Source organism: Mustela nivalis (genome assembly GCF_964662115.1).
Source record: "Mustela nivalis genome assembly, chromosome: 5".
In the NCBI taxonomy this organism is placed as follows: Eukaryota; Metazoa; Chordata; class Mammalia; order Carnivora; family Mustelidae; genus Mustela; species Mustela nivalis.
The window spans coordinates 135,775,150-135,789,844 of NC_139024.1; the positions used below are offsets into that span (position 1 = coordinate 135,775,150).

The 14,695-nt window shown below is 45.8% G+C and overlaps 1 long non-coding RNA gene across 1 annotated transcript; it reads right to left on the reverse strand.

Annotated features, from left to right (window-relative positions):
- Nucleotides 1–8,415: 8,415 nt before the first annotated feature.
- On the reverse strand, nt 8,416–11,991 carry LOC309864843. Its single transcript, XR_014311785.1, has 2 exons — nt 11,604–11,991; nt 8,416–8,629 (listed from the first exon to the last, which is right to left on the reverse strand). It is a non-coding gene; the product is annotated as an uncharacterized lncRNA (long non-coding RNA).
- Nucleotides 11,992–14,695: the final 2,704 nt, after the last annotated feature.

The window sequence follows — 14,695 nt, forward strand, 5'->3', positions numbered from 1 at the left end:
AGTAATACAGTAATAATAAAAGACTTTAACACACCACTTAAATCACTAGTCAGATCATCCAAAGAGAAGATCAAGAAGGAAAGAATGGCTTTGAATGACACATTGGGCCAAATGGATTTAACAGATATATTCAGAACATTCCATCCTAAAAGATCAGAATACTATTTTTTTAAAGTGCACATGAAATATTCCCTAGAATTCCCTAGAATAGATCACATATTAGGCCACAAAACAAGTCTTGACAAATTTAAAAAGATTGAAGTTATACCATGAATCCTTTCTGACCACAATGCTATGAAACTAGAAATCAAACACAAGAAAAAATTCTGTGAAGAGAACAAATACGTGGAGATTAAAAAACATGCTATTAAACAATGAATGGGTCATCCAAGAAGTTGAAGAGGAAATAAAAAAATACATGGAGACAAGTGAAAATGAAAACACGATTGTCCAAAATCTTGGGGATGTGGTAAAATTGTTCTAAGAGGTAAGTTTATAGTAAAACAGATCTATCTCAAGAAACAAGAAAAATCTCAAATAAACAACCTAACTATACACCTAAGGGAGCTAGAAAATGAACAAACAAAATTCCAAAACAGCAGAAGGAAAGAAATAATAACAATTAGAACAGAAATAAATGACATAGAAAATAAAAAAGACAAACGAAACAAAAAACAACAGAACATATCAATGAAACAAGGAGCTGTTTTTTTTTTAAAGATAAACAAAATTGAATAACTTTTAGCCAGACTCATCAAAAACAGCAACAAAACAAAACAAAACAACAAAAACAACAACCACAAAAGAAAACAAACACACACACACACAGACGGAGAGAGAGAGAGAGAAATGATTCAAACAAAATCAGAAATGAAAGAGGAGAACTGACAACCAACACCACCGAAATACAAAGTATTGTATATGAATATTATGAAAAATTATATGCCAAGAAATTGGACAACCTAGAAAAAAATGTATCAATTTCTAGAATCATACAACTTCCCAAGATGAACTGGGAAGAAATAGAAAATGTGAACAGACTGATTACCAGGAATGAAATTGAATCAGTAATCGAAAAAATCCCAACAAAGAAAAGCGCAGGGCCAGATGGCTTCACAGGTGAATTCTACCGAATAAAAGACGAATAGATTTTTCTCCAAAGAAGAAATACAGATGGTCACCAGACACATGAAAAGATGCTCAGCATTACTCATCATCAGGGAAATACAAATTAAAACCACAATGAGATATCACCTCACAACTGTCAGAATGGCTAAAATCAAAAACACAAGAAACAAGTGTTGTCAAGGATGTGGAGAAAAGGGAACACTTGTGCACCATTGGTAGGAATGCAAACTGGTGCAGACGCTCTGAAAAGCAGTGTGAAGGTTCCTTAAAAAATTAAGAATAGAACTACTCTGTGATCCAGTAATTGCACTACTGGGTTATTGTTTACCCAAACAATATGTAAACTAATTTGAAAGCATACATGAATCTCTATGTTTATTGCAGCATTATTTATAATACCCAAATTATGGAAGTAACCCCAGCATCCATCAACAGATGGATGGATTAAGAAGAAGTGGGGTGTGTGTGTGTGTGTGTGTGTGTGTGTGTGTAGGTACAATGGAATATTATTCACCCATAGCAAAGAATGAAATCTTGCCTTTACAATAATATGGATGGATCTAGAGGGTATAATGTTAAGCAAAAGAAGTTAGAGACAGACAAGTACCATATGATTTCACTCACATGTGGAATCTAAGAAATAAATCAACAAAGAAAGAGACAGCCAAAAAATCAGACCTAACTCTAGAGAACAAACAGAAGTCTATCAGACAGGACTTGGGGGGATGGGTGAAATAGGTGAAGAGGATTAAGAGCACAGTTATCGTGATGAGCACTGAGTTATCTACAAATAGTTGGATCACGATATCATACACCTGAAGCTCATGTAACCACTGTATATCAACCACGCTGGAATTAAATTTTTTTTAAAATGTGATAAACGTGACCGCTTATTCCCAAATGTACATACATCCTTGAGGGAAGTGACCAGAGCACTCAACATCTTCAATTGCCCACAAGTACTTGCACTTGGCAGCCTTTACCAGCAAAGGGTTATCTGGCAACCTGAGGATGGTGGATAGTAGCACTGAACTAAGTGGGCTTCGTTTCCCATCAGAAACCTGAGGTCAGTGAGTCACTGACTAGTTTGCTTCTTGGACCTTAATCTCTCACACTTCCCACATTTACGCCATGCGGGGAAGGATGAAGGAAGCCTGAGCTCACATATCAGAAACACTCAAGGTCTGGATAAATCCATAAACGGATTAAACTAGAGTAACCAGAATGGTCTGCATCATCCAGCGTTCTCCTCACGCTCCTCTGGAACAGTAAGGAAGGTCATGCTCACTTCTGCCCTGTGTCTAGAGCTGAAGGTTGACGTCAACAGCCACAATTTTTTCTGAATAGGTGACATACACCTTTATTAGAATTTCCTGGTATTCTCTTTTGAACTTTGTGTAAATTTGACATCAATGAATATCTTCATGAAAGTTCCTGTTGGACAGTGGCCATGGTTGATGATGTCTCAGGGAATCCAGGACTCTGCCTTGTCTTGACAGGGCTGTGACCTCTGTCCCTTCTTCCAGAGGGCTCCAGGCCAGGCTGGAGGGCTCGGGTGGGTTCTAACATGCCCACAGATTTCCCTGGTAGTCCTTTCTATCTCAAACTAATTGTTCTTTTGCCATATGTCAGACGTGCTGGATATTGTGGATACAGAGGTGAAAGAACATAGTTCCCATCACTGAGGAGCTTTAGTCTGGTGGGAAGCCACACATGTTCCCAAACAGTATGAAACAGGAGCAGTTGTCACCTCACACTGCCAGGGCTGTATGTCCAAGTGGAGCTCATAGGACCATGGGGTCCAAACGGAGTCTCCCTTCTTTTACTCCTAACTCAGTCCAAGCTAGCCTGGTGTCCTCTTAGGCAGATACTGAGAAGGCTATGGCCAGGGTAGGGGTCGGGGGCGGGGGGGGGGGGTCATGAGGCAAGAAGCATCAGAGCTGGGGAGCAGAGGGATTGCAGGGACCGTCTGGTCCGGAGTCTTCCTGTAAACAGGGCCCCTCACAGGAGCTGGTGGGATGCAGAGTGTGGCAGCTCACCTGTATGCAGTCACAGTGCAGAGCGCGGGGTAGTGAGGATGGGCTGAAGGACTCAGCCTCTCCCACGCCTGCAGGAGTGGGGCTGGCCAGCATCCTGATTCTAGGCCCTTTCTCCTCCTCTCTGGTCCCACACTTGGGTGTGGCAAGGATTCGACAAAGCCCCGCCCACCAGGGGGCGGGACCTCATTTCCTGTCCTAATGGAAAGCTCCGCGCCTGGCACTGAAAATTAAGAATCTTTGATTTTTTTTTTTTTTAAGATTTTATTTATTTATTTGACAGAGAGAGATATCACAAGTAGGCAGAGAGGCAGGCAGAGAGAGAGAGAGGAGGAAGCAGGCTCCCTGCTGAGCAGAGAGCCTGATGCGGGACTCGATCCCAGGACCCTGAGATCATGACCTGAGCCGAAGGCAGAGGCTTTAACCCACTGAGCCACCCAGGCGCCCAAGAATCTTTGATTTTCTACTTTTGTGAGTTTCAGTTTCCTCTCTTATGGTTTCTGACTCCTTTACTTTTTGCCGTTATTTTATTATACATTTTTATGGTTATTTGTCTCAGGCAGGAAATAAACAGGTAAACAGAGAGGAAGGGAGGGAGCTACAACAGATACATAGGCAGGTATTGATGTGAATGGATGGATGCTTAGATGATAGCTGCTAGCTGCCACGCGAGGTAAGGGAAGAGCAGACGAAAACAAGAGTCTCAGCGTGACAACTCTATGACCTTGTGTTCACCCCCAGCTCTGCCCCCCGGGAACTTTCCTGAGCATTGAGCTCTTGGAGGCAGCTTGAAGCCGCCCACGGCTGCATGCCAGGGCTCAGCCTTCCCATGGCCTGGCGTGCAGGCAGCCCAAAGCTATGCTTACAATGAAAGCAAACAAGGAACCAGCCAAGGATCAGCTCCGGGGAGTCAGACAAATCCTGGCCTCGGGACCAGCTCCTGACTGGTGGAGTTGGAGAGCTGGCAGATGTTATCACTAAATCACCAAAGCTGAAACCAAAACCTGAAGGTCCGTTCTCCAAAATCACAGAATCTCACAGCTGCATAGTGACCAGTCCCAGGGAGGTGTTGTGATTTTGCCTGGGTCACGATATATGTTGTTATTTCACTATGCTGGTCACGGCACACATACACAAATCTGGGTGGTTTCCTGATGATGTCCTGAATTCCCGAGTACATTGTACAAGCTTTAGCCCTGGTTTGGGGTCCTGAGCTAATGTTTTATTTTGTGTTTAACAAATGCCTGTTGGGTTAAAGAGTACCTGCATAAACCAATAATATACACACCTCTGTATTCCCAAATTCTGAACAAATCAGACTTTTGATCTTATAAAATCACAATAGAGTTAGTTTTAGTATTTCAAAATCTGGGTTTTGATATTTTAGGACTTTCTGTATTGTTGTCCTGGCCTCTCTCCCACCGCACCCCTTCCTCTCCTGAGGGGTCTCCCGTCCCCACTCCTAAGTAGTCTGTAGTTGTAAGATTTATTACCAAACACTTGCTTAAAGTTATTAACTCTTGTGAACTTCATGATTTGAAAGTTTGTCTTGGGTGGCAAATTATGTGTATTAAGAAATAATTTCTTTTCCAAGATGTGTCAGTTAAAAATGGTGTTCAAATTCTTTCTCCATTCCTTGGATTGATACATTGATTGGACGAACAGGATAGAGTGAAGATGACTTGTGAAATTTCCAGATAAGACCTCAAAATCCTTGTAGCTTCCTTTTGTACTGTCTTGGAATATTGTTGTCCCTATAAGCCCAGGCTCTTCTGCTGGAGAACCCATGAGTAGCCCCAGCTAACTAACAGACAAGGGAGTGAGGCCATCTTTGACCAGCCTGAGTAAACCCTCCAGATGGCCTCAGCCACACGAGTGACCCCAGATAAGACTAGTAGAAACCCCCAACTAAGTCTGGTCCAAATGGCAAAATCTTGAGCCAAGATGCACTGGTTGCTTTATGATACTAGATGTTGGGATGGTGTGTTATGCTGCCATACTAGATAACAGGTAAAGAAATTGTCACCGGAAGTGAGGTACCATGGTCATTAAAATTGCAAGAATATTGTCTTTGGGACCAGGCAAGCTGAGTCTGGAAAAGCAACCAGGAGGCTGTCAGCAAGGTTTGGGGAAAAGGCAGAGGCTGGGAAACCACTGAGGAGATTCTTCTTTGAGGTCAGAAAACAGGTGACCACCTGTTACATCGCAGAGGAACAACAGGGGATGATGTCACACATGACAACTAGGAAAATAGAGACTGATTTAATACAGTTGTGGCTCTGGGCAACAACATTCCATGTGGAATGCTGAGGGTCAGTGGAATGTTTTTGCTCAATAGAAAAAGATGAGAGAGAGAGGTGAGCCAGAAGAAACCATGGGTTTGCAAGCAGAATTCAGGGTGAATATAGAAAGCCTGGGACTTATGAGGTTAGAAAATAAAATCCAGCCAAAGAAGAGGGTACTGACCCAGAGCAACCTGACAAGGCCAAGAGCAGGAAAGGCCAAGAGCAAGAGGTCAGCCTCAGAACGAGTGTATAGGTGCTATTTGGGAATGTGGGATTCCTGGGAAGCCCACAGAGTCTTTAAGAGAGTTGTCTTGGCAAAAGCACCACCAGCTTCAACTAGCAGTGTCTGAGTTGGGTCGAGAGATCCTTACATCCCCAAATTTCTATGGGCAGGAAGCAGACTGGGAGAGGGGCTGAACTACCACCATGGTCCCTTTTTATGGAAAAAGAAGGACTTTTCGGCATGTTATGAGTCCCCAAATCTGAGCCAAGAGCCTGGAGAACAGTGAGAGCCAGTCCTGGGGTGCAGAACCAGGCCCTAGTCATGGAACCTCCCTGGCTTCCAAGCCCAGCTGGACCCCAGAATTGCTATGTGCACCTGACACCCAGGGGCCCCAACACTCCCCCTTTTAAGGTGAGGGCCCTGTTTACACCATTACATGCTGGGAAATAAGGAGCAGCCTGTTAGCTTTTTTTTTTTTTTTTTTAAATAAAGATTTTTATTTTATTTATTTGACAGAGATCACAAGTAGGCAGAGAGGCAGGCAGAGAAAGAGGGGGAAGCAGGCTCCCCGCTGAGCAGAGAGCCCAATGTGGGGCTCAATCCCATGACCCTGAGGTCATGACCTGAGCCGGAGGCAGAGGCTTTAACCTACTGAGCCACCCAGGTGCCCCAGCCTGTTCGCTTTTGAGCTCCTCAGTCTGCAGATCAAGAGAACTACATCTGAGGAGGGGCTTCCTAGGAGGCTCACAGGTATCTGGCCCTGCTCCAGGGCACGAGTCCGGTGCCCTGTTGGGGGAGTCTTCCGGGATCCTCCGACTGGGTGAGGGCTGTTCATGTGTGTGGACGATGTAAGTAATTATGACCAAAGAGCCACAAGGGGTGGATTAAAAATAGCCACAAATTCCTTGCAGTTCCTCCCATGGAGAGAAGCTTGTGTCCCCACCCCTCGAATCCGGCCCAGCCACGCGGCCTGCTGTAATTAGCAGAAAGTGCTAGAGATGACACTGCATAAAACTTCTAGGAGAGGCTGTAAAAGACTTTGCACCTTGCACTCCTGCTCCCGTGGAAGCTGCTGCTGGTGCCGCCACATAGGAACCCCAGGCTCACCGGGCCACGTGGGGCAGAGTCAAGGCTGACTGCCAGACCCAAGGCCCCTGGAGACCACCTGGCAGATGGCCACAGCTGTGTGAGCGACCCCGGGCGAGAGCATCAGAAGAACCTCACAGCTGATCTCTGCCCAGATTGCTGAACGATGGGGCTCCAATAAATGTGGAATTTGAGCAAATACTTTGTTGTGCTTTAAAAATAGTTGTTATTTGAAAAATCAAATAGTTATTATTTGAAGCTGCTAAATTATAGACTGGTTTGTTAAACAACAAAAGATCATGAAGACACAAGAAAACAACCCTTGTTGTCACAATGGAAATCATAGAACGCAAAGAGTGAGGATGCTGCTGTCAGCACTTGTAGGATTTTTCTCCTTGGTCCCTGGTTCCTCTCCCTGTGGATGCCGGAGACTCCGCGGAGCCCGGGAGGGAATCACCACCCTCATTCTCTTCCCTCAGATCCCAAGGTGCTGCTGATGGGGGCTGGTCTCCGGGTCTGGAAGCCTGGGTGAGCTGGGAGTTTCAAACTGAGAAGAAGTTGCCTTTTGAAGCTGTGCTTCTGAAACCTGATCATCCGAGTGAGTCACCCAGTGACCTCATTAAAATGCAGATGCAGATTCCCTGGGAAAGTCTGCTTTTCTAAGAGGCCCGGGGGGGGGGGGGGGGGGGGGGGGGGCGGATGCCAGGGTCGCGAGTCCACAGCAAAGAGCAACAATCTCAGCCCCATGGTGTTTTAGAGTTGCCCGCAGAACTTCGCAAAATGCTGATGTCTTGATCTCCTTCCCCGGCAATTCCGACTTCATTGGTCTGGGGTGTGGACTGGGACAGGATTTCTGAAACTTTCTTGGTCATTCTAACGGGCAGCCTGGGTGGAGGACCCATCCGTGTGAACGGAGTGGTCCTGGCACTTTGGAAAGGGGGTGCCAGGCTTGCAGCCAGCTGTGGCCACATCTGTAAGGACTGCGCCTGACCCCTCCCCTGCAAAAGAGCTGCATTCACCCTTTCAGGGCAGTTGGAACCAGCCAGAAGCATGCCGGAAGCGGCTGGCTGTGTGGCCAAACCACTTGTCCTGAGGGAGGTGGAACTTGGGGCCCAGAGCACAGATGCACGTTGCATAGCTGTGTGACAGCAGCCCTGGCTCTGAGCTTCTCTGTCTCACCTGGAAGCATCTTCAGGCCACCTTGTGGGGCTGCAGGCTGCTGAGAGGCAATGTCTGCCACATACGGGGCTCCATGGCGGACTCGGGAAAAGGGAGCTCTTGCTCATAAACACAGAAGCAAGGAGCCTGGACAACCAGCGACAGAGCAATGGAGAGGGGCTGAGAGCTGGGGTCAGTGTTTGCCAACGTGAAATAGCCAGATGGGAAGAGATCCCTTTTGGTAAATTCCCGGTCCTTCCATCCTCTGTGATCACTTCAGTATTATTATCCAGTTCTGCTCTGCAAGAGACCCAGGACCTGCACGGCTGACTTCCTCTGAGAGGCTCCAAATGTGAAAAATGAAATAATTCAGAATGTGAAACCCCCTTTGGAATGTCCTTATTCTCTGTTTTGGGGTGAAAGAAAGTCGTTTAAAAAAGAAAAAAAAACAACCTTCATTATATCAAGGAGAAGAAGAAATAAACCACATCAACAGGAAGCTCAGAGAAGAGATTTATTTGTTCACGTTAAAAAGGCAACTTTGTTAGCAATTCTTGTGAGGTTTGGCTTCGCTCCACTGCTCGCAACATACTAAGGTCTGTCTCTTGAGGAAGACAAACAATTCCAGCACCGGGGGCCTTCCAAACACTGGGTTGTTTTCAGTTTTGCAGGGAGTGTATCATAGGGATGTTTGCTTGGTGGTGGTGACCATACTGGGGGTGGGGGTGGGGAGAGAGAGAGAGAGAGAATGGCAAGGGAAAGTAAATTAAAGAAGACAAGGAGATGACTTTTAATGGGCCTATCCAGAGTCTGGGAGGTGGGGTTCCTGTACCTCAGCACCCCCTTCCTCACCATAATGTCCTTTTCCTGCTCTTCCTCCATTCCTGTCTTCCTCCATACCTCTATGTTCTGAATTACAAAAGTCTCTAATATTGCGTATGTCTAAGAGTAGAAGGTGAACACCCCTCTTCCTATCTCAGTATGCATAAGGACCACCTAGGTTAAAAACAGGGTAAAAAGTACATATTCCTGGGACCCACCCCCAGAGGGTCTGATTTACCAGATCTGGAGCAGGTCTGAGAAGCTTCACTTACAGCAAGCCCCATCCCCAACACCCCCCCCCCCCCCGCCACCGTCCACCCTAGTGATTCTGATGTGAGTGGCCATTGAACTAGGCTTAAAGATGAGCTGCTTCGCGCTGACGGCTTGGCATGTGTCTTTCACACAAGTGTGCAGAAATGTACACATGCTGCATGACACGGAAAATACGCACACAACACAGACTCGTAGACACAGGGCTACGGTACATAGGGTATACACTTCTCCCTACCAGCCCACACAGCCATGAGCCCAGGGCTCCCATGAGTCAGAAAAACAGCATTTTACTAGACAAAAATGAAGAGAAGTTTTAGAATATGCTTATAGACTCCTTTCTGCACTTTCAGACTTCGTGTCCTTTCTGTCTTGCAAAACCTGCCCACACAGAGTCAAATAAAGCCACACCTCATTGCCAGTGACATTCTAGACGTGCTGTCTGGTCTTTGTCTGCAACTGGTGATAGATAAGGCTTTCTGATCCCCTACAAATAGCCTTTAACCTATTCCCCGGGGTCATGACTATTTTGTGGTGAGCAAATACCCTAATGCGTGTTCTCTGTGCCATGCCAGTCAGAGTACCATGACTGGTTCTCTGACAGAACAAACTCCCTTGGCACTCCTCCCCCTCACTGAGCACTGTGGAAAGAGCAAAGGTCTTGATGTCAAACAGGCTTAAGTTCAACTTGATTCTCTCTTTCACCAGATATGTATGTTTGGGAAAGTTGATTAACCTCTGAACCTCAATTTTCTCACCTGTTAAATGGGCATAACATTATTCATAGTAATGCCATGAGGATTAAATGTCACAGAGAGAATTTTTACCACAATAATCTTTCAGCAAATCCATCCATTCAGCAAGTATTTAACTGTGTGCCTGTTAATTGCACCGTGATGCATTGCTTAACCAGATGCCACTTTCCTCTGCCTCAAGCAGTGCTGGACGTGACCCTAAGGGCTGGGACAGAGGCAGTGAGTGAGCAGAGCTGATATACATCCCCATCTTGATGGAGCTCACATTCTGGTGGTGGCTGCCATGGTCATCATTATTTCATGGTCATCTACCACAACAGCGCTGTAAATTAATTTTATCTTTGTGATAGAAGTAAGGGATGAGTCAGATGACTGGGAGAGATATCCAGGCCACTTCTCTCAGCACCAGGCTATAGGCGTGTCTCCACCTTATTGGGATCCATCACATACAATTCAGGTTTACGTGTATGAACCTTTATTTACATATTTACCTTTATTTTTAAGTAGGCTCCGCGCTGGGGCTTGAACTCACAACCCTGAGATCAAGACCTGAGCCAAGATCAAGAGTCAGAGGGCTTAATGGACTGCACCACCCTCGGGCCCCCACTTGTATGACCCTTTAGATAAATGGCTATAAATAAATTGGTCCTACACCCATCAAAGTGGTCGGTTCCTTCAAGGGGAAAGTGAGACATGCTTGTCTTCCTTAGTTAAGTGACTGCTAACCGTGTTCCCAATGCTCTCTCGGCACCAGATTTCAGACCAGCCAGCTGAAATTGCCCACGTGGTGGACTGAAGTCCTGAAGCCAAACCATGCCCACTAGGGGGAATATTTCCTGGGATGGAGTGGTTTGTTTTCCTGCATAAATTCAGACTCTTGAGTGTGCATTCAGGAAGTTGTTGGGTCCCGAAATTTTCAGAAGAAAACCCAAGAGATACTCCGGACTCCAGAAAAATGGGGAATATTTTTGGGGGGTAATGAAAGCCAAGAAAAAGAATTTTTAAAACTGTTTTGAAGACTCTGTTATTTCAATTCTTTGTGTGTGGGAATGACTAATTGTAATCTACTCACAAGTGACAGAGAAACTCAGATAATTCCAAACAATAAGTCTAGAAGCTATGTTATATGCAATGCATCTAAGAAACCCCTTGATGGAAAGAAAGATATATGCAATTTTTACCCAAAGGAAATCAGTTTCTTACCACTAAATAAATGTAGGATAAATACTAAGAGAATATTGGCTTGAAGGGGGGTATTTTTATAGCTGCCCAGAAACCTTCATGCCTGGGTCCAGTCCTACTGGTTTGAGGGTCTACGTGGGGTAAGGGCTGCACTGGAAAGGATTAGGTCCTCACTCATATATTAATTTAAAAAGTTTAACCCAGTGCATTTGTGCTCTTCTTTATTAATTAAAACCAAATTTTTGAGCACTTATGTGATAGGAGGTACTAGGAATACAAAAAGTGAGAGCCTCCCTGAGTCAAGGAAAGCGACAGGTATAGAACAGTGTGTGTAGGACTCCGTTAAAACCCAGCAAAGGCTGCTGGGAAACAGAACAGAGCCACCCCAGACGATGCATTATTTAGCCAGACATCCCTTCCCGCCGCCATCCCTCGGGTGTCACGTTCTCTGCCAAGGAGGAGAGCCAGCAGGGCGGCCACAGTGGCAGAGAGTAGAAGGCGCTCGGGGTCCGTAAAGGATGGGCACTGAGACGAGGGGAGACCTTCTTCTCCTGGTAGCACACTTGTTCTAGACCAGAGGTTGGTACACGTTTTCTGTAAAAAGTGAGTAAATGTGTGTACCTGTGTGGGCTGCGTGTTCTCTGTGGCAACCACTCACCTCTGCCCCATGGTGACACGAAAGCAGCCTTAGACACAGGTCACCGAATGGCCACAGGGGAGTCCTGGTGCAACAGCATTTACAGAAGCAGGCGGCGGGCGGAGGCACCGAGGGACTTGGCTCTGCTCTGTCCTGGGCCTGGTTATCGGCTGCTGCGGGGGCCCTTGGGCAGCAGACGCTCGTGAAGGAGGAGAGCAGAACTCCCTCCTTCCCTCTCTCCCAGGTTTATGCGCTGAGCCCAGATCTCAAGAATCCCCTTGTGTCTGGGCTTTCTTTCTGCCATCAGCGTTCACTAGCCGTCTAACTCTGGGCAAAGCAGGAGCCCTGCTCTGTGAATGCAGATAAAAATACCATCTGCTGCTAGTCAGAGGGCGAAGGCTGGCGTCGGCTTTCCTCCCCGCTCCCTCGCCAGCACCCCACAGCCTCGCCTTCCCTCCTCCTCTGTAAGAAATGGGTCCAGAAGATGCTAGTTGTCAGGCGGTGAGGCCGAATTACCATTTGCCCCGGAGTACCCCTTTATTCAGGAGGAACTTTGCAAACATCAAGAGACTATTTTTCTAAAAACCGTTAAAAAAAAAATCCCAGCCACAAGAAAAGCACATTGTGCTCTTTGGTGTTTGCTTTTAAGAAGTGTTTTTCCACTGGTGTTTTAACTGAAGGGTTTTGTTTCTTCCTTCATTTCTCCTAGTGGTTCTTGGCCCCAGAACCCACATACCGACATTTCACCCTTTCCTCATTCACATGGATAAGACTTCGCAGCCCTTGGGAGTTGGCCAAGTGACCAAATAGCTTCTGTCTCCTGTGTCTCAAAATCCTCAAGGCGGTGCAAGCTGCATTTTTCCAGGACCCGGGTGGGATGCCAAAGTGATGATGTCACAGCCCGGGCAGCCGGCCGGCCCCCTCTGTTTCCTGTTTCTTTCCTCCTGACAGACTCATGAATCATATCGGGGCTTTATCATTGGACTCCGAGCTCATTTCCCTGTTCCACAAGCGTTTGGAGTTCTAGGAGGCAGGAGCCAAGTGCAATCAAAACATGAAGTCCCGAGTTGCTTTTTCCTTGCGAAACTAGAACACATGTTCTCCTGTCTTGAAAGAAAGCACGGCATCTGGCTTAATTTGGAGTTCTCTGGCCTCGCGCTCCACTCCTGGGTCAGACAGTGGTGATCTCATCTGAAAAGCTGGGCGCTCCCTGCGCCAGAGGCAGTCGGGGTCCCGGGCGAGGTGGCAGCCGGGCACTCGCGTGTCCAGCATTGGCTCTTGGGGGGCTGTGGGACGAGGGGGATGGTTTTCACAAAAGCCAATCCAACAGCCTGTATGCCCTTGACCAATGCAGAGGCAAACTGTGATCATGTTCAGCCGTTCTCTCTTGCTAGGTGTCTCCTCGGGGTCTCCACCGCAGCATCTCCATATACGGGCCCTCCGGAAAAAGTGTTGGTAGGAAGGGGGACGTCTAACCAAGTTATTTAGCCCCATGAGTTTGAAACTAACACACCGTTGCCTGGTAAATACAAGGATGGACCAGGGAGGGTCAGAGGCAGGAGTTACTCCCATACTCAGCCACCTGGAGGGTGCTCAGCTGCTTGCAATGCCATATTGCTACGTTTGCTCAGCACTCCTGTGACGGGCTCCGTTCGAAGGGTTTATTTCATTTCATCTTCATAACAACCCCATGAGGTAGATTCAATGGCTCTTGCCATAGCACAGATAAGGAAACTGAGGAACTAAGAGGTAACTTGACTAAGGTTGTGTGGTTAGCAAGTGCCAGAGCCCATCTTGATGCTGGGGGTTCGAACACCTGTGAGTGTCTGTGTGCCATGTGATATGAGTATAATGTTACAAATATTATATTTAAAATTAAAATTGGTCTTTTAATAATAAATTTTAGTCAATAATTTAATAATTATATAATTTAATAAATAGAATCCATTAATTTTATTTATGTATTTATATATTTCATTGAATTATATCCATTATACTTTATATTATATATTAAATGATACATTAAATTCATTAATTTATATTTACATAAACATATAAATATAACATATATTTATTAGAATTATTTAACAAATAATAATTTAATGAATAAAATGTATTAAAAATTAAAAATATTTAAAATGCATGTACATATTTCAGAAGTTTCATGTATATTTTAATACAATAATAGTTGGTGTGATGAGATCTGACATTTATGTTTACTGGAGTCACACTGGTGTGGTGTGCAAATACACAACTTCGTACATACACAGTGCAAATCTGCTTTATGCACATAGTATTACACTTTAGCACCCAGGAATCTCTGCGTCCCAGGCTGGGGCCGTGAGATCTTTTATCCTTAGTTCTGATTCCAGGCTCTGGTCCCCCTGGGCTGCAATGTGTGCCCAGATCATGCTGACTATTTTCTACAAATGTGAGTTAGGTCAGGCTTGTTGCACATTGAACTGACATTCTTACATCTTCTTTGGGTAATAGCCATTTTGAGAAAGGTTGTGACGATTGAATTCTGACTCCCAGCCCCCGTCTAGGTGGAGGAGGCATTTATTGGCCAGGAGTTCTATGGAAGTCAGACAGTAGCTTACTTGAGTTAAGGGACTATGAGTCCCCCTCAAGTGGCCAGTTGGCCCAGCGAACCCTGCCCTTCATCCTCCCGTTTCCCCCACGTCTCTGAGATCTGCCCCACATCCTCCAAGGGGAAGCAAACTAAATTTAATGTTGATGTTAAATGAGAAGCTGCAGATCACCAGTGTATCTTCTGTGTCTATTTTTTATGTTTAAATACGTATAACATTAAAGTCATGCTCTTCCTCACTTTTAAATTTATCGTTCTGGGCATTCAGTACATTCACGATGTCTGCAACCGTCACCACCACTCCAGAACCTTCACTTGTCCCAAACCGAAACTCTTTCCCTATTAGACATGCACCCCTCCCCTTCCCTCCCCACTAGGCCCCTGTCAACCCCCATGCTGCTCCTGTCTCTATGAAGTTGATTCCCCTGGGGACCTCATAGAAGTGGGATTCTCCAGTATTTGTCCTTTGTGACTGGCTTGTGTCACTGAGCTTCATGTCCTTGAAGTCCACCTGGATCCTGGC